The sequence below is a fragment of the Sus scrofa genome, chromosome 3 (assembly GCF_000003025.6).
Source record: "Sus scrofa isolate TJ Tabasco breed Duroc chromosome 3, Sscrofa11.1, whole genome shotgun sequence".
Lineage (NCBI taxonomy): Eukaryota > Metazoa > Chordata > Mammalia > Artiodactyla > Suidae > Sus > Sus scrofa.
Window position 1 is genome coordinate 87,646,414 of NC_010445.4, and position 20,746 is coordinate 87,667,159.

General features: G+C 40.5%; 1 long non-coding RNA gene across 1 annotated transcript in view; it reads left to right on the top strand.

Moving 5' to 3' along the window:
* LOC102167127 overlaps positions 18,451-20,746 on the top strand; it is a 387,855-nt gene continuing 385,559 nt past the window's right edge. Inside the window, exon 1 of the long non-coding RNA XR_002342721.1 lies at positions 18,451-18,640. This is a non-coding gene — a long non-coding RNA (uncharacterized LOC102167127). The remainder of the gene's footprint in view (positions 18,641-20,746) is intronic.

Here is a 20,746-nt window from a genome sequence, read left to right on the forward strand (position 1 = left end):
AGTGAAGTTATATTGGTGGCAGGGAGCTGGGTTGGGGACGATTGGATGCCTGTGTTCCCTTCTTCATGTGGCTAACCTATGTAAGTTAAAGATCTATTGATCTGTTGATGGATGGGAGTCAGCCATGAGCAGCAGGTACCTCCCAATATTTGCCACCACCTTTGGGGTTTGGAGGTGGAGCCCAAGGTGATGGATGCTACCTCCTCCAGCATTTCTGTTTCTTCATCTCTGTGGCAGGATGAAAAATTTGGCGGCTGACTCATGTTTGTTCTCTCTTTTTCCTTCTTTTTAAGCAGGTTTCTCAGCCCTTAGTGAGCCTTGGAACCTAGGATTCAGAAATTTTTGGCCGTGTGAAAATAGAAGCTGCTGGAAGTCAATGTCTCTTTCTTCTTTGGAATAGCTAAACTGAAAAACAGGATTATACCTAGTGTTCTCAACAGGGAAGGGAGAGAGGAGGGAGAGGTTTCCAGAAACTGGAATGTTTTCACCTTCATCACAAATGCACAACTGGCTGACAGCAGCCCCCTGGAAAGCTGCAGTTGCTCGGAGGGGATGCCATTTAACAAGCCTGGCAGGGTGGGATTCTGGGTACCAGCTGTCCCAGCCTCAGTAGCGATTCTTGGGCTCCACATGCAGCCTGGAAGCAGAGGGCCACTGTATCTCAAGGGACCACAGTGGGCTTGATCAATGAGGATGACATTGATCACCATAATGAGCTAAGTGTTCATCCCTGCCTCTGTTTTCCTAGTACCACACATTGCCGATGATGAATTTCCCTCTGGCCTGGCAAGATGGAGCTTTGGAGTTGGAATTAAATAGATTATACACATTAAAGTAATGTATATTTCCCCCAAGCCCAAGATTTCATACCCACTGAGATTTTATTTTCTCTGCATCTCAGAAATGAAGATGACATTTCCCCTTGTTACCTGGAGGAGGTATAGTCAGTATGAAGGTGAAAATGGAAGTTACAAGGGCTGTGTCACGAGGACAGGGGTATATCCAACACCTAAACCGTAAGACTTCAATAAGCATGTGTTAAATATGTAATAAGTGGATAAATATACCAACTATAAACAGCTATTTTTGCTGGACAGGTTTAGGAAGGAAAACTGGGAGATGTGCTGGCTGCATTGTTCACAGGGGTGGCATCGCTCTCTATTTCTGTGGCCACTTTAGTCCTGAAGACAACTATCAACTCACACACTCCACAAGGGCCCAGCACAGTGGATAATCGGGAGGCTGGTGAGTGTCCTCTGAGGTGACATGGGCTGTCCTGATATGGCAGAATCAGAGTCAGAAAAGGCAGACACATTCAATCACCTTTCTTTTGCCTCACTGACCTGTCACCAGGCTGATTGCCTAATTTCCCTTAGGCTCTTCCAGGTTCTTTTTAGACATGTGATATAGGAGATATAGCTGCCTGATAAACATCCCCAGGTGGCAGAAAAGGTCACATCTATGTCCCAAGCCCATCACCAGTGACACATCTTATTTTGGACTCAGCATCCCTGTGGCTAGTGCAGAGGCAGCTGTTCTTGTTGACCCCTCCCATTTTCCAAACTTCATGGTACATAAAGCCCTGATCCTAGCCATTTTCCCAGTTAGCACTACCTGTGCATGAACGCCTCATTGCATTCCAAATGTCAAACGCTAATGGAATAATAGGCTTTAACCTAGAGCAGACAGCAAGGCTGATCAGGTGTTAAAGAAGGATTATTAATGAAAATGAGAAAAACGATGTATTTAAGAGAGAGTGTCAAATGAAGGGAACAGTGGGCTGGGTAATGGTTTCCTGCAGCTCGCAGGAAGCAGCTGCAAAGGCACAGCGTCTGCTTTCACAGCAGACGTGGGGGTGCTGTGTCTCCGGGAGTAATGAAGATTGCACCTTTCATCACAGGAGGGCAGCAAATTTCCTGAACATTAGCTCCTTGCTTCTCACCGAGTCCCTGAAACAGATGTCACAGAGGGTGTGAGAGACTGCAGCAGGAGGCTGCATTCTGAAACTACCCAAGAGTGTGGGCTTGAAAAGGGAGATGGAAAGTCAGGGTGACTGCAAGTTGCTTTGGGACCAAAAAGGTCCAGAACGGACTGAGGACCCTGAGAGCAGAATTGAACAGAAAAATCCCCACTTAAACGCTGAAAGCAAGAACTGCTCCTTGTTTATCTGCCACACCTTCTGGGAGGAGGCTAAGGAAATTCCTTAACCTTTCTGGTCCTAGTTTTACAGGGACAATAGTAGCTGTTCTTCCTCCCTCAGGTGGTAGTTTTGACTTGGTAGTTCATGCAAAAGTGCTCTCAGATTGAAAAGTAGATTTTATCCAATAGGGATTTATTTAATTTACTTAGCATTTTTGCACCTATAATGTGGGAGCCACTATGTTTCATGCAAAGATATGTAAAACAAGACTTTTGAATCCAAATGATGACAAAGCAAGGCAGGCAATGGTAAATCCTCATTTAAAACACATTTTAAATTGAGAGCTAAGAAACTTCAGAGGAAGAAGAGTTCTTTTCTGGCTTGAGGGCCTAAAGAAAAAGCCCATGGAAATAGGGGTCATATAGGGTGGAAGTGGCCTTCAGGGAACCAGGATGAAAAAGACATTGAATGGAAAAGGCTTAGTGGTGTTCGAGGAGTAGAAGGTATGCCAGGTGTCTGGAGGGAAGAGTGCATTTAGGGAAAGGTGAAAGTTGAAGCTGGAGTATGAAGAAGCAATGTGACAGTGAGGGTCATGGAAGCCCAGCTGAGAAGTGGGAACTGTACTCACAGTTAATGGGATCTATGTCAAAGTAAAGTAACTTTATTTGGTTAGATGGCCTAGGGTGGATAGGAACAAAGAAAGATGGGAATCCCATCTTTCCTGGGATTCCTGGAATAGTCCAGATATGATAGGAAGGGTTAGACTAGAATGTGGATAAGGGAATGAAAAGAAAGGAAAAAAGGCAAGAAATAGGAAGGAGGAAATCATCAGGTACTCACTGGATACAAGGATCCAGGGGGAGAAGAAGGTTAAGAATTGGAAGATGAGGGGTGAGGAAGGAGCCTAAAGGGAGAAGGTGGAGTGGGACTGAGAAGTGTTTTGGGGCATCAGACAGTGCTGGGTGTCACTTGGTAGGTATATGGAACATGTGGACTTTCAAGTGAAATGAAGATGGGATCCAGTTTGTCTTTTAGGGGGACCTCTGCTTAGGCAGGAGTTTAGAAAAACTGGTGGCAGAGAGAACTGTCAAAAATTTTATGATCTATTACTCAGATAAAAAATGATGGGATGTGATCAAGGGCAACCGAGGAGTTATTTTTAAAGCATTAAAAAAAAATTGAAGTACAGTTTATTTCCAATGTTGTGCTAATTTCTGTTGTAAATCAAAGTGGCCAGGAGTTATTTTTAAATTAGAACATAGAAAAGAAGAGAGAATAGAGGAGTTGAAGATGACTCAGTTTTTATCTGTGGGAAACAGATGGAAGGTGACATCTATTACTGAAAACCCGGGAGACAGGCAAGGATGGCTTTGTAGAGGGTGGCAAATGACTCAGCTTTGGACATGCTGAGTATGGAGTGACTTTAGGGCATAGAGGTGAAGATGTATGCGGGGTAGCTGGAAATAAAAACAAGAGCTCACTGGAGATACAGGGGATGAAAATAGAAGTGTGAGTGAGCAGCATCGCCATGTAAGTAGAAGCAGATCTTGTAAGATGATAAGAGGACCAAGGATGGGCTCCTGGGTAACTTCAGCTATTATGAGACATTTTATGGTCTGTACAAAACCATTTTATAGTCTATAGAAAGCCATTGACAGCCATTATATCTTTTGATCATTAAAACCCTGTGGGATAGGTGGTGAGAGTTTCCCTATAGGCTGGGAGTCTTGGCAAGACAAATGTATAAAGAATGGGAGATCCAGTGGCCTGATATCATAGTGATAGGCTAACTTACTTAATAGAAAAATTTGTCTGTTTTTCTTTATTATCTCAATTTAAAAAATTTTTTTAAAGTCTTACTGAAGTATAGTTGGTTTATGATGTTGTGATAATATCTGCTGCACAACAAAGTGATTCAGTTATACATATACACACATCCATTCTTTTTCAGATGCTTTTCCCATATATTTTATCACCGTATATTGGGTTGAATTCCCCATGCTACACACATGCTACACAGCAGGTCCACATTGACCATATAGTCCACATACAATAATGTGCATATGCCAATCCCCCAATCCACGCCTCCCCCAACTTTTTCTCTTTGGTAACTGTAAGTTTGTTTTTGACATCTGTGAGTCCATTGCTGTTTTGTATATAAGTTCATTTGTATCATTTTTTTTCCACATTCCACATATAAGCAATATTATGTGATATTTGTCTGACTTACTTCACTTAGTATGATAATCTCTAGGTCCATCCATGTTGCTGAAAATGGCATTATTTCACTCTTTGTTATGGCTGAGTAATATTCCATTGTGTATATATAATTTCTCTTCTTCATCTATTCCTCTGTCCATGGACATGTAGGTTGTTTCCATGTCTTGGTTATTGTAAATAGTGCTGCGTTGAACATTGGGGTGCATGTATTTTTCAAATTATGGTTTTCTCCAGATATATGCCCAGGAGTGAGATTGCTGGATCATATAGTTAACTCTATTTTCAGTTTTTTGAGGAACCTCCATACTATTCTTCTTAGTGGTTGTACTAATTTACATTCCCACCAACAGTGTAGGAAGGTTCCCTTTGCTTTATGCCTTCCTCAGCATTTATTGTTTATAGACTTTTGATGATTGGCTGTTCTGACTGGTGTGAGGTGGCACCTCATTGTAGTTCTATTATGCATTTCTCTAATAATTAGTGATGTTGAGCATCTTTTTATTTGTGTTTTGGCCATCTGTGTGTCTTCTTTGGAGAAATGTCTATTTAGATCTTCTGCCCATTTTTTGATCAGATTGTTTGTCTTTGATATTGAGCTACAGGAAGTGTTTGTATATTTTAGAGATTAATCCCCTGTCAGTCACTTTGTTTGCAAATATTTTCTCCCATTCTATGGATTGTCTTTTTGTTTTGTTTATGGTTTCCTTTGCTATTCAAACCTTTTAAGTTTACTTAGGTCCTATTTGTTTATTTTTGTTTTTATTTTCTTTACTCCAGAAGGTGGATTCCAAAAGATATTTTTATGATTTATGTCAAGGAGTGTTTCATGTTTTCTTAAAGGAGTTTTTATTGTATCCAGTCTTACATGTAGGTCTTTAATCCATTTTGAGTTTATTTTTTAATTTTTTTTTATTTTTTGTCTTTTTGCTATTTCTTGGGCTGCTCCCGCAGCATTTGGAGGTTCCCAGGCTAGGGTTGAATCAGAGCTGTAGCTGCCAGCCTACGCCAGAGCCACAGCAACTCGGGACCTGAGCCGCACCTGCAACCTACACCACAGATCACAGCAAAGCTGGATCCTTAACCCACTGAACAAGGGCAGGGACCGAACCTGCAACCTCATGGTTCCTAGTTGGATTCGTTAACCACTGCACCATGACGGGAACTCCATTTTGAGTTTATTTTTGTGTATGGTGTTAGAGAATGTTCAGATTTCATTCTTTTACATGTAGTGTCAAGTTTTCTCAGCACAATTTATTGAAGACACTGTCTTTTGTCCATTGTATATTTGTGCCTCCTTTGTTGTAGATTAATTAACTATAGGTAGGTGGATTTATTTCTGGGCTTTCTATCCTGTTCCATTGACCTATATTTCTATTTTTAGTGTCAGTACCATACTGTTTTGATGACTGTAGCTTTGTAGTATAGGCTTAAGTCAGGAAGCCTGATTCCTTTAGCTTTGTTTTTCTTTCACAAGATTGCTTTGGCTATTTGGGATCTTTTATGTTTCCCAAGTTAAACATTTTTTTTTTTTTGTTCTAGTTCTGTGAACAATACTGTTGGTAATTTGATCGGGACTGAGTTGAATCTGTAGATTGCCTTGGTCAATGTAGTCTTTTTGACATTGATTTTTTGAGTCCAAGAACATGGTATATCTTTCCAGCTTCTATAATGGAGACAGGCAAGAAAGAAGAGGCTGGGAAGGGACATTAGGTTGGCCAACCAGCAACCTTATCATATCACCTAATCCTATCACCATATCACCTTGTCTACATCACAATATTTATTGTTGTGACTAAAAATTGCAACCATAAAAATAATAGAACAATGGAAGTAATATTTCACAGCATGTTTTACCTTTACCTTTTTTTTTTTTAGGGTCGCACCTGTGGCGTATGAAATTTCTCAGGATAGGGACTGAATTGGAGCTGCAGCTGCCAGCCCACGAGCATGTTTTACTTTTAAGAAGTTTTTTCACATTTGCAAAAATTTACATTTTTCCTTACTGCAATTCTAGGGTATTCTTTGACAGATAAGGAAACTGAATACAGGAATGGCTGGGTGATTTGCCTGAAGTCATAAAGCTGGTTGGTAGCAGAGCTGGAGTGATTTGGTCTGGTAACCCACTCATGTGACCATGGCAAAATGAATTAGGACAAAGACCTCAAGTGTCCTGACCCACAAGTTTAGAGCACTTTCCATTGGACCAAAAGGCCTTGTGTCCAAATGCTAAAATGGTTATCATTCCAAGATCTGAGGCCTTTGCATCTTTACAGATGAATTAAAATTTGTGCTCTAAATGTCAGGATATCCTTCAGGGCTTCTTCCCACACTGTCCTTGGTCATAGATGAGTAGGGACAGTGAGAGATTAGAGAAATATTGCTGAGGTCCTTTTCCTTATTGCTGTTATAATTCTCCCTTCCACCTCCCCTCACAGCTGAATAGATCCTGGAGTCTGAGATAAAAACAACTTTATTAGGAAACTTCATAAAAAGGAGATACTCAGTTGTAAATAAACAACAACAAAAACCACACAAATAAGTGTAGCCTAACTGCTGGTTACTTAGGTATCCTGGGATTCTCCAGGTGGCTAGGCTCATGCTGCTAATTAAATTTGCCAGCAAACCCCAGACCATGAGTAGTGCAACACCCAGTGGCCCTTTTTATATCTCCTGAGATTCCTAGGGAATGAACACGTATTTCTCCAGTGACCTCTCATTCTGGTCTCTATTTTTCTTCTTCTGTTTAATTATTTCAGTTTCTTATTCACTTCACCAAAATGCTTATATGTGTACCAAACAGTATATAATGAATCTTATCATTTTGTGCTGGTTGCTTTTCTAATCCTTTCATTTTTCTCAAAATATCATCAGCACATGGTTATGTATGTTTCTGACTTTATCTAAGTTTCAGTGCCTGCCAATAATGACCAGGTCCAGGAGGACTAGGCTGAGGCCATTGCCACACGATGCTGAGAGTGAGCGCCTCCTGAAATTTTGCTCTCTATGTGCCTCTCGGGAGTCTGCCTCTGGGGATGACATCCCCTCACAGAAAAGCAAATACCTTAGGACCCAATAGTAAATATTTCTATATTTTAAATTTCCAAGTCAGAAGCACCCTTTGCGGCTCAGCAGATTGAAAACCTGACCAGTATCTGCCAAGACCAGCTAAGCAGGTGAGGCCGAAGAACGGGTGCTGTGGAACTAAGAAAAAGTTAACATAAAACAAGACACAGAGACATTTATCTTAATTAAAGGTAGGAACCAGGTGACCTTGACCTCAAGAAACCACACTGCTTTTATTGTGCTCTTTAGGATTACATCAAGTGAGGAGGGGGTAGTAGGTGCAGGATATAGTTCTTTTATTATTTTAAAAGTCACATAGCTTGTAGCTGGTTAAGCTTTTATTCTGACCTTTAGGCATTTATCCTTACATGTTAGCTGTCTACCCATAGCATCTAGAGAATCATCATTGTGCTTCTGCAGACTGCAGGCGGCATGCCTATCTGCAGCAACTTAGGTTTTCACCTCATTCTCCTTGCTGATGGATATTCTGCTAACGACTGCTCATAAACCCCTTGGGGCCATGAGGTTCCTCTTTCTCTTATTTTAACAGGACATATGCTGTGCAAACGGCGTGCCAGTCTGCACAGGTCCGGCATGCCTAGACCAACTCATTATGTCTTCATTCAGCTGACCACATGAATAACTTATGCCTTTAGGTCTTTGTTCTTAAGCTTAAGTCATTTGCCAGCACTGTGACAGTTTTTCAAGCAGGAATATGGGGTAAAGTAAAGCAGGACAAGATGGAGTTTTCAGCATAGAAAATAGAAGCAAAGAGGCTAAGAAAAGATTGTAGAAACATGTCTCCCGACAAGTATCCATGACGATGAAGGTTTGATCCCTGGCCTTGCTCAGTGGGTTAAGGATCTTGCATTGCTATGAGCTGTAGTGTAGGTTGCAGATGTGGCTCAGATCCGCCTTGCTGTAGCTGTGGTGTAGGCTGGCAGCTGCAGTTCTGATTAGACTCCTAGCCTGGGAGCTACCATATGCTGCAGGTGTGGCCCTAAAGAGAAAAAAAATTCCAAGTCATCATTCCCCAGAGCAATTATCGACCGTCTCCTATTCAAAGCCTGGGCTGCCTTTCTTTTGGTGCCTCTCTTTCTGTGGCTCATTACTCATTATGTTTTAGAATGCTATCCCTCTGGCTCCTTCCTCTTCTCTTACTTCCCTTTAGCTTTTTTGAGGCCATGCCTCCAGGGCCTACATTCTTCATTTGTAAAGGTCATTAGGATCAATCTACAGAGAAGTGGCAGATGAATGTATCTGGACCAAGTTTCTGAAGATGATAAAAGTCTGGAGTCAGCTGACCACACTCTGAAGGAGACCTTCTCACTAGGACCTTGTCATTCCTAGGAAGCAATGAGACAGATTAGAGTCCTGACCTTGAAGCTGACTAGCCTGGGATGGTGGAGCTGGGTACATGCCTTCAACGTCTTATCCTGTAAATTTCAAGCAGTTTCTTCACTGTCTTGAATCTCAGTTTACTTATCTGTAAAATGGTGTTGAGATGATATGAGATAGTGGCTGTGATGTTTTTTAAATGATAGAGCGCTTGCAAATGCTATTATTATTATAATAACAAAAATAAAGACAGGTTGAGGAATGTCCATTAAAGCAGATTTCTTATTGTCTAGGCACAACTTGTGTGGCTGGGGCGGTAGGATGACCTGGAAAGAAGTGAGGTACCTAAGATCCAGTGGGCATGGAAGCCTTCCTCTAGAAGGGGAGGCTGCTGTGTCTTCTGCTGAAGGACTCACTGCAGGAGATTGCCCTTACGGAGCTCCTCTCTCAGGAGTATCAGTTAGGAAGGGGCTGAAGGGGCAAGTCCAATGAATGGCTAATTGCCCAAAGTGATAGAAGAATTTCAACCAGATTCCTAAGCATTACCATTTAAGAGACCATTACCATTAAGAGACCGTTTGGTCCATGTAGGGGGTGGTAGGAATAGCCTGAGGAAAACACACAAAACCCTCTTCTCTCTTGGGGGTCTTCAGGCAAGGGCATTTTGAAAGTATCCCTTGATTGGGAGTCTGTTGAGACATGGCTGCAGAAATAATGCTCAGGACTCCCTCTGTTTGTATCCTGTGTGTGTATTTAATTTTCAGTGTCAGCCAAAGAACAGGGTGAAATTCTGTTTTAATTCAATGTGTCTTAAGAGTAATAATTAAATACTACTTCTTTATTTCTTTTTTGATGCAGAATAATTCTTTTTCTCTGTCATGTAAGCAAGCCTATTGGCCTGTTTACAAAGAAGAGCATTGGTGTTTGCTCTAAATATTCCCAGGTCCAAAAATCAGTAAGGAGGAACATTCCCATTTGTGGTTAAGGAGTTAATAAGTGAGGCAAAATTCCTTATCATCCATGGGGAATTGAAGTGTAAATTTTTTTAAATCAGAGTAGCAGAAGAGTCAAATGCATTTTCCATGGTCAGCCCTGCTTTATAATTAGGTTGCTATACTTCAGTTACATTACATTTTCAATAAATGGGACTGAATTTTAGAGAATTGGTACAATCTATCAGAAGGTGCTGGCAGCTGTGATTCATAAAATACCCTCATGTGGAGGAATTGCAAATGCTGTTGGAACTGAGTCTTTGTGACTTGAGAATATCACTTCATTTTTACTGTAACTGTTAATGTTGATGTCACTGTGTTACAGGGCCTGTAATTCACTTTAAATATTTCAGCATAGAGTGAATAACTTTAAGAATGTGTGAATTGGAGCTCCCTGTTGGCTTAGCAGTTAAGGATCCAGTGTTATCTCTGCTGTGGTGTGGGTTCGATCTCTGGCCTGGGAACTTCTGCATGCCTCGGGTTTGGGCAAAAAAAAAAAGAAAAGTGTCAATTAGTTTCAGCTACATTTTAGGGGCAACCAATTGACCTAATCGAAAGTTCATGTTCCAGGACTGATTTTAGTCCTAAAGGCCATATTTCATATGGGGCTACTGTTATATGTATTATTTGATCAATTATAGAGATTTTGATTATCATTATAGCTATTAGAAATGAGGGGTTTGTTTTAAGGAGTGAGTTTTAACAGGTGAAATTAGTGGCTTACCATAATGGATGTTTGAAAGGGCTCATATTGGTGAAATTAGTGTTATTCCAAAGGAATGGGTCAGTTAAAATATTTTAGAGACATTCTTCACCTTTGTACAAATAAGGTAGAAAAATGTAGAAAGCCCTTAGTCTGTATCTTTGGGGATATCTCATTACTTGATGCCTCTAGTAAAGAGATCAATAGGAGCAGCAGTCTTTTCCTATCAGCAACCAGATAGTGTTTTATGATTTATCAATCACATTGTCTCTGTTCCAGCTACTCAGCTCTGCTTTGTCCCATGAAAGCAGCCATAGACAATATTTAAAAGTATGAGCATGGTGTGTTCCAGTTGAATTTTATTTACAAAATCGGGCAGTGCTAGATTTGACTTGGGGACGGAAGTGTGCTGTCCCCTGCTCTAGACCATTGTTTCACAATGCCCCAGGTGAATCTTTCAGGCCAGGTTGGATCAACAAAAATGGTGGAATTCCTGAGATGTCTAAGAGTGGAAAGAGCAGATCGTATGTGTATGTGTGATTTTGTGGATAGTTGCTAATAAATGTCAGTGTGTGTATTAAAATTTGGTTACAGACTTGCTTCATTACATGCTCATAGAAAGGAATTAGATAGCCCATCATACATCTAAAAGTGTCAGTGGCTATACTAACCTAGCAACTTAATGGTTGTTTATACCAAACTGGCCTAAGCCATGATCTCAAGCACCTTGGGTGAGATCAGGATGCTTCTTTTAGATAGTGGCCCTGCTCTTGCAGTGATGCATGATTTGTGGGGGCATGTGGTTGATTTGTGCTTAATGAAGATCTGTTGAATTAGTGAATGGATTGTATTTTAGTGAACTATTTCCTGGGGTCCTTGGGTGCTTAGTATTTAACTGTCAATGTGAATATGGGAATTAGGTAGACATATGGATTAAAAATTGTGCCAAGTGATAGTACTGGTATTAGAAATATTGCCATAAAATTAGCACTGATGTCCAGTTATATTCCACTTCATATCAGGTTGCATGGAGCAGGAAAATGAAACAAAAGATTATTAGCATTGTACATAAACTATTTTTTTGCCCCACATTGTTTGATTTAGTCAGTATGACTTGGAGATAAAATTTTAATTTTTGCCATGAGCTAACTCTCATTGTAGATAATCCACTAAAGATAATTGAGATAATCAACTGCTGATTATAACTGGGAGAATGGGGGTAACTCTCTCCCTCTTCTTTTTTATTCACCCTTTCTTTTCTCTGCCTTCCTCTGTAGCCCTTCGCATTACAATGGGAGTTTCCTTGTTTCAACATCTGCACTGTCATCTGCAAGTTAAGAAAATGTTTTAAAAGCAACTCTTCTGTGCACAGCACTGTACTAGTTGCCCCGAAGAGCTGAAAAAGGCCCAGTCCCTGATCCTCAGGTCAGAGGGAGGGAAATGAACAAAAACTTCTTCCTTTGGGAAAAATCATAGAACACTTCATTTGATCTTGACCTTCAAGGACAGGTAGGATTTTGATTGGCGATGATTAAGAACTTCCTGGCAGAGAAGTGGATGAATTGAGAATAATAGATGGAAAAGTTCTGTGTGTGTTTGCAAAAAGGTAAATAGTCCAAAGTTAGGTCTTATTTGTCATGTTCATATTTGTGAGGGATGATAAGGAGCTTTGGGGGTTTGGATCACTGCTACTCCGTGATGGGCTCTTTTGGAGGGCAGAGGAGAATACTATTGCCCTAAATGAAATGCTTGGCAGGTGAGTCAGCTTGTGTTTGGACACCTGCTGGTCTGTTCTGAAAGGTCAAGAGTCAGGATTATGCATGGTGTTGCTTGGTTACTCAGAGAGAAGAGAAAGCTGTAACAATGAAAGTGGATCCAACTCTAGAATTGAGGAGCTAATCTGAGAAAACCCTGAGAGAGAATGAGCTGGGATGTGGGTAGATTGTTACAATCTATCCCCTGCTTCTCTCCTGTCCCTCATTTGCTGAGGCTGATGATGAGGGGCAGCCAACTTCTTTGACAGTGTTTTTTACTTGCATAAGAATCATCTAGGTTTCTTTTAAAAATGCAGACTTCTTGGGTCCTTTCTAAATCTGCTTACATAGACTTTGAGCATGGGATCCAGCAATGTTATTTAGCAAGTTCACCAGTTGATTCTTATATATCCTCAATATTAAAACCACTGCTAGGTAGGAGGTGATATAAGGTGAGATTGGTTACTATTTTCAGTCAGTTCAGCTAAAGTCACTGATGATGTTCTGGACACTATTCTAGGAAATGAGAATATAAGAGGAGCAAGACTTGGTTCCACTTTTTAAGGAGCTTGTGCTTTCATGAAGAAGATAGATATATAAAAACGTAAATGAAATGCAGTAATGAAGGCATATAAAAGGAAGGAAACACTATAGAAGAAAGGAATTTAACTCTGTGAAAGAGACAGGAATGTCTTTCCAGAAGTGTTGGTTTCTGAACAGAGTGGATTTTGAAGGATGAATAGGAGTCTGTTAGAAGGACCTGTGAGAAAGACACAGGAGTTTCAAATTACATGGTACATCCAGAGAGCTGATGGAGCAGAAAGCATAGGAGGCAGAATGGTGATGTTGACTGACTGGCTTTGTTGAGTAAGAGAAATTATTTTATGATTAATGAAAAAGCATAGAAATGATGATGAACATGGTATACTAATAGACATGAATTGTCATTATATACTACAATTACACTTATGTTACACACACTCATTCAGATGTTTCCGTTTGCCATCTGTATGCATGATTGGCCAAACCTCTGAGTGGAGAGATGAAGGGAATTTTACTAGTATCTTCTTACAGAGTTGCTATTTTCCCCTTACCTTTGTCCCCCCACCTCCCTTAGGAAAACCATGAATATAACATATGGAGGAAAGCCGTGAATATAGCACATGGAGGGGATCAGAGTTCCTGTTGTGGCTCAGTGGTTAACGAATCCACCTAGGAACCATGAGATTGTGGGTTCATTCCTGGCCTTGCTCAGTGGGTTAAGGATCTGGCATTGCCGTGAGCTGTGGTGTAGGATACAGATGCGGCTTGGATCCCGCGTTGCTGTGGCTCTGGTGTAGGCTGGTGGCTACAGCTCTGATTAGACCCCTAGCCTGGGAACCTCCAAATGCTGTGGGAGCAGCCCTAGAAAAAGCAAAAAGATAAAAAAACAAAACCAAAAACATATGGAGGGGATCATATGTTAGTTCTCAGGTTACTTTTGTTTCTTTGCTGGTTTTGGTGTCCATATTCACCATGCAGATAAGTTTTCTTCTTCCTGTTTTGTTATGGCTATGGTCACAAAGGTCTAAAAACAAAGACAGAAGGAGATGAGCCACTTAAGATGGTCTGTGGTGGGTGAAATAAGGTGCTATGTGGAGGAACTTGAGTTTCATCTGTAGGTGAAGGGGAGCCAGTGAAGACCTCTGCTTGCAGGTAGTGGATGTGTCAGTGAGGGGGCAGTATGAATTTGGGAGTCAGACTGCTTGGCTTTGAATCAGCTTTACCATTTACCATGGTGGGATCTTGACAAGTCATTTAGCCTTTCTGTGCCTTTGTAAAATGGTGATAGTAGTACCTCCTCCCTTGGATTTGCTGTGAAGATTAAATAAGTTAATACATAGAATAAGCTAGAAATCCATCTAGCTTATGAGTACTGAATAAATACTAGAATCAGCATACTTTGTATATACATACACATATTCTTCAGTGGTATGTATATGTAGCCATATATGCACACAGTTTAATCCTGGTGATGATACTGGGGCAGGGTTAGGTTGCCTAACTCCAAGGCTTCAGTACACGAAAATGATCTGAGCAGGCCCAGTGCTTAGGCCATTTGACTCTGAGTCACTTTCTTCTACGATGTTACTGCTGCCTCAGCAACAGTAAGATCTCTCTCAAAGTCAGCTCTAAATATTTTCAAATGATATCATGTTCTGGCTGTTTTTTGAATGAACACATTAGTAGCCCCTAGGGATTATATCAAAGCAAAGACTTTTCTTTAATGATTTTTTAAAATTTTTGATTTTGTTTTTTAAAATTTTTATTGAAATGACATTATTTACAATGTTTGTGATGGTTTCAGGCATACAATAGATTCAGTTGTACATATACATATTCTTTTTTTACATTATTTTCTATTATAGATCATTATAAGATATTGAGTATAGTTTTCTATGCTATACAATAAATCTATGTTGGATATCTTTTTTATATAGAGTAGCGCTACTCTATATAAAAAAGCCTAATTTATCCCTCTCCCTCTCCCCTAAGGTAACCATAAATTTGTTTTCTATGTCTGTGAGTTTATTTATGTCTTGTAAATAAGTTCATTTGTATCCTTTTTTAAGATTCTAGGGAGTTCTCTCTTGTGGCACAGCAGATTAAGGAACTGGCATTACTACTGCAGTGGCTTGGATAATTGCTATGGCATGTTTTATCCCTGGCCTGGGAACTTCCACATGTCACAGGCAGCCAAAAAAAAAAAAAAAAAAAAGATTCTACATATCAGCATATCATATGATGTTTGTCTTTCTCTGTCTGACTTACTTCACTTAGTATGATAATCTCTACGTCTGTCCATGTTGCTGAAAATGGCATTATTTCCTTCTTTTTTATGGCTGAGTAATAATTCCACTGTATATATACAAGATCTTCTTTATCTACCCTTCTGTCAGTGGATATCTAGGTTGCTTCCATGTCTTGGTTAAAGTGAATAGTGCTGCAATGAACATTGGGTGCATTTATATTTGATTTTCTCTAGATATATGCTCAGGAATGGGATTGCTGAAACATATGGTAACTATTTTTAGTTTTTAAAGGAATCTCTAGAGGGTACTCCATAGTGGTTGTACCAGTTTTCACTTCCACCAACAGTGTAGGAGGGTTCTATTTTCTCTGCACCCTCTCCAACATTTATTGTTTGTAGACTTTGGACGATGGCCATTCTGATTGGTATGATGTGTTACCTCACTGCAGTTTTGATTTGCTTTTCTCTAATAATTAGCAATGTTGAGCATCTTTTCATGTGACTGTTGCCCATCTGTGTGTCTTCTTTGGAAAAACGTATATTTAGATCTTCTGCCCATTGTTTTAAAAAAATTGGGTTGTTTGTTTTTTTTTTATTTTGAGTTGCATGATCTGTTTATATATTTTGGAAATTAATCTCTTGTTGGTTTCATCATTCGTAAATATTTTCTCCTGTTCTGTGTGTTGTTTTTTTGTTTTGTTAATTATTTCCTTTGCTGTGCCAAAGCTTAAAATTCAATTAGGTTCCATTTGTTTATTTTTAAAAGTTTTCATTACTCTAGGAGGTGGATCCCAGAAGATATTGCTGTGATTTATGTCAAAGAGTATTCTGCTTGTGTTTTTTCCTTTATGGGTTTTATATTATTTGGTCTTACATGCAGCCCTTTAATCCATTTTGAGTTTATTTTGGTGTATGGAGTTAGAGAATGTTCAGATTTCATTCTTTTACACATAGCTGTCCAGTTTGCCAAGCACCACTTATTGAAGACACTGTAATTTCACCATTGCATATTATTGCCTCCTTTACTGTATATTAATTTGCCATAGGTAGGTGGGTTTTTTCCTGGGTTTTCTATCCTGTTCCATTGATCTCTATTTCTATTTTTGTGCTAGTACCACACTATTTTGATGCCTGTAGCTTTATAATATAATCTGAAGCCAGAGAACCTGATTCCTTCAGCTCCATTTTTCCTTCTCAAGCTGGTTTTGACTATTTGGAGACTTTTGTATTCACATACAAATTAAATTTTTTTTTCTGTTCTAGTTTGGTGAAAAATGACATTGGTAGGTTTTTTTTTTTGTTGTTGTGTTTTGTTTTTTAATTTTATGTACCTGCAACATATGGAAGGTCCCAGGCCAGGGACCAACTCAGCAACACCTGTGACCTATATTGCAGTTGCAGCAACACCAGATCCTTTACTCCACTGTGCCAGGCTGGGGATGGAACTTACCTCTGCAGTGACTTGAGCCCCTGCAATCAAATTCTTAACCCACTGTGCCATGGTGAGAAGTCTGCCATTGCTAATTTGATAGGGATTGCATTGAATCTGTAGATTGCTTTGGGGAGTATAGCCAATTTGACAATATTGATTTTTATAACCTGAGAACACAATATATCTTTCCATCTGTTTTTGTCATTTTTTATTTCTTTCATTAGTACCTTATAGTTTTCAGAGTACAGGTCTTTAAGACAAAGACTTCTTTTCAGCACCCAAAGATGGGTACTTGTTTTTCAAAAATTTTCAAGAGAGAAGTGAGGGAATATATATCAAATATTTCCTGGCTCCTGTTAAATATCTTGAATTTTGGAAGATTTTGTTCATGTTTCAAACCTCCTTTTCCTGAGGTGCTATTCTGGATGGTCAGGTGATGAGCCGGAGGTTTCAAAAGAGAATGATAACGTTTCAGGTTTCCTGCTTAATGATGTTCAAAGAAGCTATTGTAGGTGATCGGAGTGTGAACCCACCGGCCCGGGTGCGTTTTAATTTCCATTTAAAGTGGGGGAGTGAGCCTGTGGGGAGCCAGCCTGACCTCATTTAGCTGGCAAAAGGTAGGTATGTGCATAGCTAATAATGAAAGTATCTCACACTTGTAAAGGATTTTATGCTTTGAAAAGTTCTTTGACACACTTTATTATATTTTGATCCTTCTGAGATTTCCAAGAAGAGGGCAGGATTATTGTTCTCTTTTTGGATACATGGAAAATGAGATTCTGAAAAGTGTGGCAATGTGCCCAATGTCGCCAGGTTACTCACGATCCCACTGGCACAATTGCAGCTCTAGAGATCATTTCTAGTGCAGTTTCTGTTACAGTGAAACCATTCACAAGATACGGTGGAATCCTCCTTTTAAAGTTAAAGTTAAATCATTATTGGACAAAATAGTACTTCTGACTGCACTGGATTTGGTGTACAATCAGGCAAAACACTTCATCTTGCTGAATCTTAAAATACTCTTTTGATGGATCTCAGAGGAACCTACATTTCCCCTATGTATTAAACTTGTATGATTCTCTTAGTCATTTACTTTCTGAAACACTTTGTTACATGGTTCCTTACTTAACTTCCATGAAGGTCAAGGGCATTTTGATTTGCTTCCTAGGAATGGCTTGGCTGTTTGGGATTTTTATAAGCACGTCTAAAAAAACCCTTAAGACTTATTTTCCTTTATCCCAAGGATTGGTGGGAAAATTAACTCAGCTAATAAAGTCCATCTTTCCCCCTAATAACGTGAGTAAACTCAAGCATAGCTATGTTGCTGTGCCATTAAAAATGCATTCACATTGATTGGCAGAGATGCTTCTAGGCATAAAAAAGGGAAGGAAACATGGAAAGATAGAACAAAGGAAGGAAAAACCAGACTGTTGTGGTAGAAGTGATAAAATGCAAATATATGTATTAGAAAAGAAAAAGGCATCAACAAGGTGCAGATGCAGAGAGTATTAGTAGGAGGCCCTTTAAAACCCACAATTCCAGCCCCTTTACTTCACAGGCATGGGCCTCACACTCAGAGAGTTTCAATAACTTACCCTGAGGTATAAGACCGGCAAGGGCGGTGCCAGGACTGGAGAAAATTAGGAACCAGTTTTTGAATGCTGACAATGCCACAGGCTTTAAAAATGTTCTCTCCAAGTGTGGCAGGTTGAAATGTAATCTTCCTTTCCCCCAAATCATAGGTTCAAGTCCTAGTCCCTCACCCCCTATAGTGTACTGACCTTATTTGGAGAGTGGTTTTGTTTTTGTTTTTGTTTTTTTCCAGAGGCAATCAAGTTAAAATCAGGATTAGAGTGGGTCCTGATCCATTATGATTGGCGTCCTTATGAAAAGGGAAAATTTGGACACAGGCATTAATGCAGAGAGAACACTATGTGAACTTGAAGAGGGCATCTGCAGGTCAGGGGAAGGGGCTGGAACAGTGCCTTCCCTTACAGCTCTTAAGAGGAGCCAAGCCTGCCAACACCTTGATCTCAGACTTTTAGTCTCCAGAACTGTGAGATGACAAGCTACTCAGTTTGTGGTCCTTTGTTAACGGCGGCCCTAGAAAATGATGGTACCCTGCTGTCCTACAACAGGCATTGCTTTCCCTGTCTTGTAAGAAGAGACTGAGGGTGTTGACTTGGGGAGCTGGGATCACAAATGAGGTGAGTCAGTTTCCATTGTGTGAGGTGGCTCAGCTGGGAGGATGACAGTTACAAGGCAAATGGGCCTCTTTTGTCCCATCGTGTTTCTGCAAGAAACTGTCCATTTAAAACTGCAGCATTTAGTGACCACCCAGTTTTCTTCACACTTCAGTCATGTCGTTTTTTTCTTTCTTTCTTTTAAAGAGAGGGTTTTTCGTCAAGTGTTTTCAACTGTGAGAATAGGCAGGCCCTAGATAGAGATAAGCCCTTAGCTTTAGTAGTTGGAGAATTTAAACACTTCACTGTCTCCAGGGGTTGTTTCACTTTGAACCCAAATACCTACAGCTGCAACTAGAAATAGTCTAATCAGTCAAGTGTCAGGTCACGGCTGTGCAGAAGTTAAGACGCAGTGTTTCTTTTCAATAGCAGAAAGCCCGCTGTGAATGGGGCTGAAACGTGGTTTAGGATGCCCGCTGGAGTGATATTAAGCGGTGTTAAAAGCAGCTTCAGTGGAGGAGATGTGTGTTTGTGCCTAGGTGGTTCCCCTTTTCAAAACAGAGTTCAAATAATGGTTTTTTCTCATGGTGGTGCATTTGGTAGTTTTCCAAACTGGGGTAATAATTTTATAGAAAAATGAGGTTTTGTAGTACGTTTTGCATGTTTACATACTCAAGAATTTCTTTTTTTTTTCCCTTTTCTTTTCCTATTTACTGCCGCACCTGGGGCATATGGAAGTTCTTGGGGCTAGGGGTCGAATCAGAGCTGCAGCTGCTGGCCTACTCCAAAGCCACAGCAACACAGGATCTGAGCCACATCTTCGACCTATGTTGCAGGCTTGTGGCAAATCTGGATACTTAATCCACTGAGCAGGGCCAGGGACTGAACTTTCATCCTCATGGATTCTAGTCCGGTTCTTAACCTGCTGAGCCACAATGGGAACTCCAAATTTTTTAATTTGTGTTTTAAAATATCTAAATTTCAGCTTCCTAGCTGTGAAATGTGGTAAAATCTGCCTTATGGGGTTGCGAGGATGAAATGAGATGTGTATTGGGAGTTTTTGGAAAGCAGAAGCCCTACCCTACACCAAGGGCAAGTTTTAACCAGACTGGAAGTTTACCCAGATAATTATTAAAATAGCCACAGACTCCATTTATTCAAAAGTTATTCAGAAGGCTCCTTCCTCCTAATTCTGAGTCTGGAGTGACTGTTTCCCTGGATGGCTTACATTGACACTGGGGAAAAAGTGCTAAGTGAATTCAAGATCTTGATATCATTAACTGATATGTTCTTCCTCTCATAGTTGAGAAGTGACTTAAGGCTAAATCCAAAGGTTTTTCTCTCTATTTGTTTTTGTATTTCTGGCTCTACTGAGTCAGACATGACTTGCACTGGCCACAGTCCAAGATTTCAGTTAAAAAGTTTTTAAAAAAATTAGTTAAGGAAAGAAGTTGCTACCTCACACCCATGGTGCCAGACCCAACCCACAGCACCATCTCTCACCTCCCTTCCAGGTGCCTGGATGGGTTCGTAAGAGTCAGGGGGAAAAAAGAGAGCAGTGCTATAACGTTTGGGGGGATCTGATGGGAGGAAATGGCAGAAGGTGCCAGCCAAAGTGGGGGTGTGGGATTGAAGTATATGGTGGTCGTTGAGATTGTGGCTCTGGAACAGGCTTGCTGGGTTTAATTCTGTGACTTGGTTTCCTCATCCAAAAAATGACAATGATCGGAGTGTGAATGATGAAGCAAGTAACATGTGTGAGCTCCTGAGTCTGTTTTCACTGTGCTCAGGTCGTGCCATCCTCATGTCCTTCCTCTCTCCTTATGATGATCTGTTTGTGCGTCCTCTCCCCACCCTCCCCTCAGCAACTCCCGCTCAACCCCCATTCCCCCACTTCCCCCACCCTCACCCCCTCGTCCCCGTTAGGTTGTGAGCTGCTGGAGGAGCCTCCTGGATTTTGCTTGTCTTTCTGTCTTCTCATGTGAGGACGTGGAGTGAGCCATAAGAGAGTTGTTCACCCCACCCACTTCCTCAGCCCTGACATTCCCACTGTGGAGGACAAGGTGGAGGAAGTAAGTTGGATGGGCTTTGTGTGGTCAAAAAATGGCTAGGGGTAGGGTGGATAGTGGC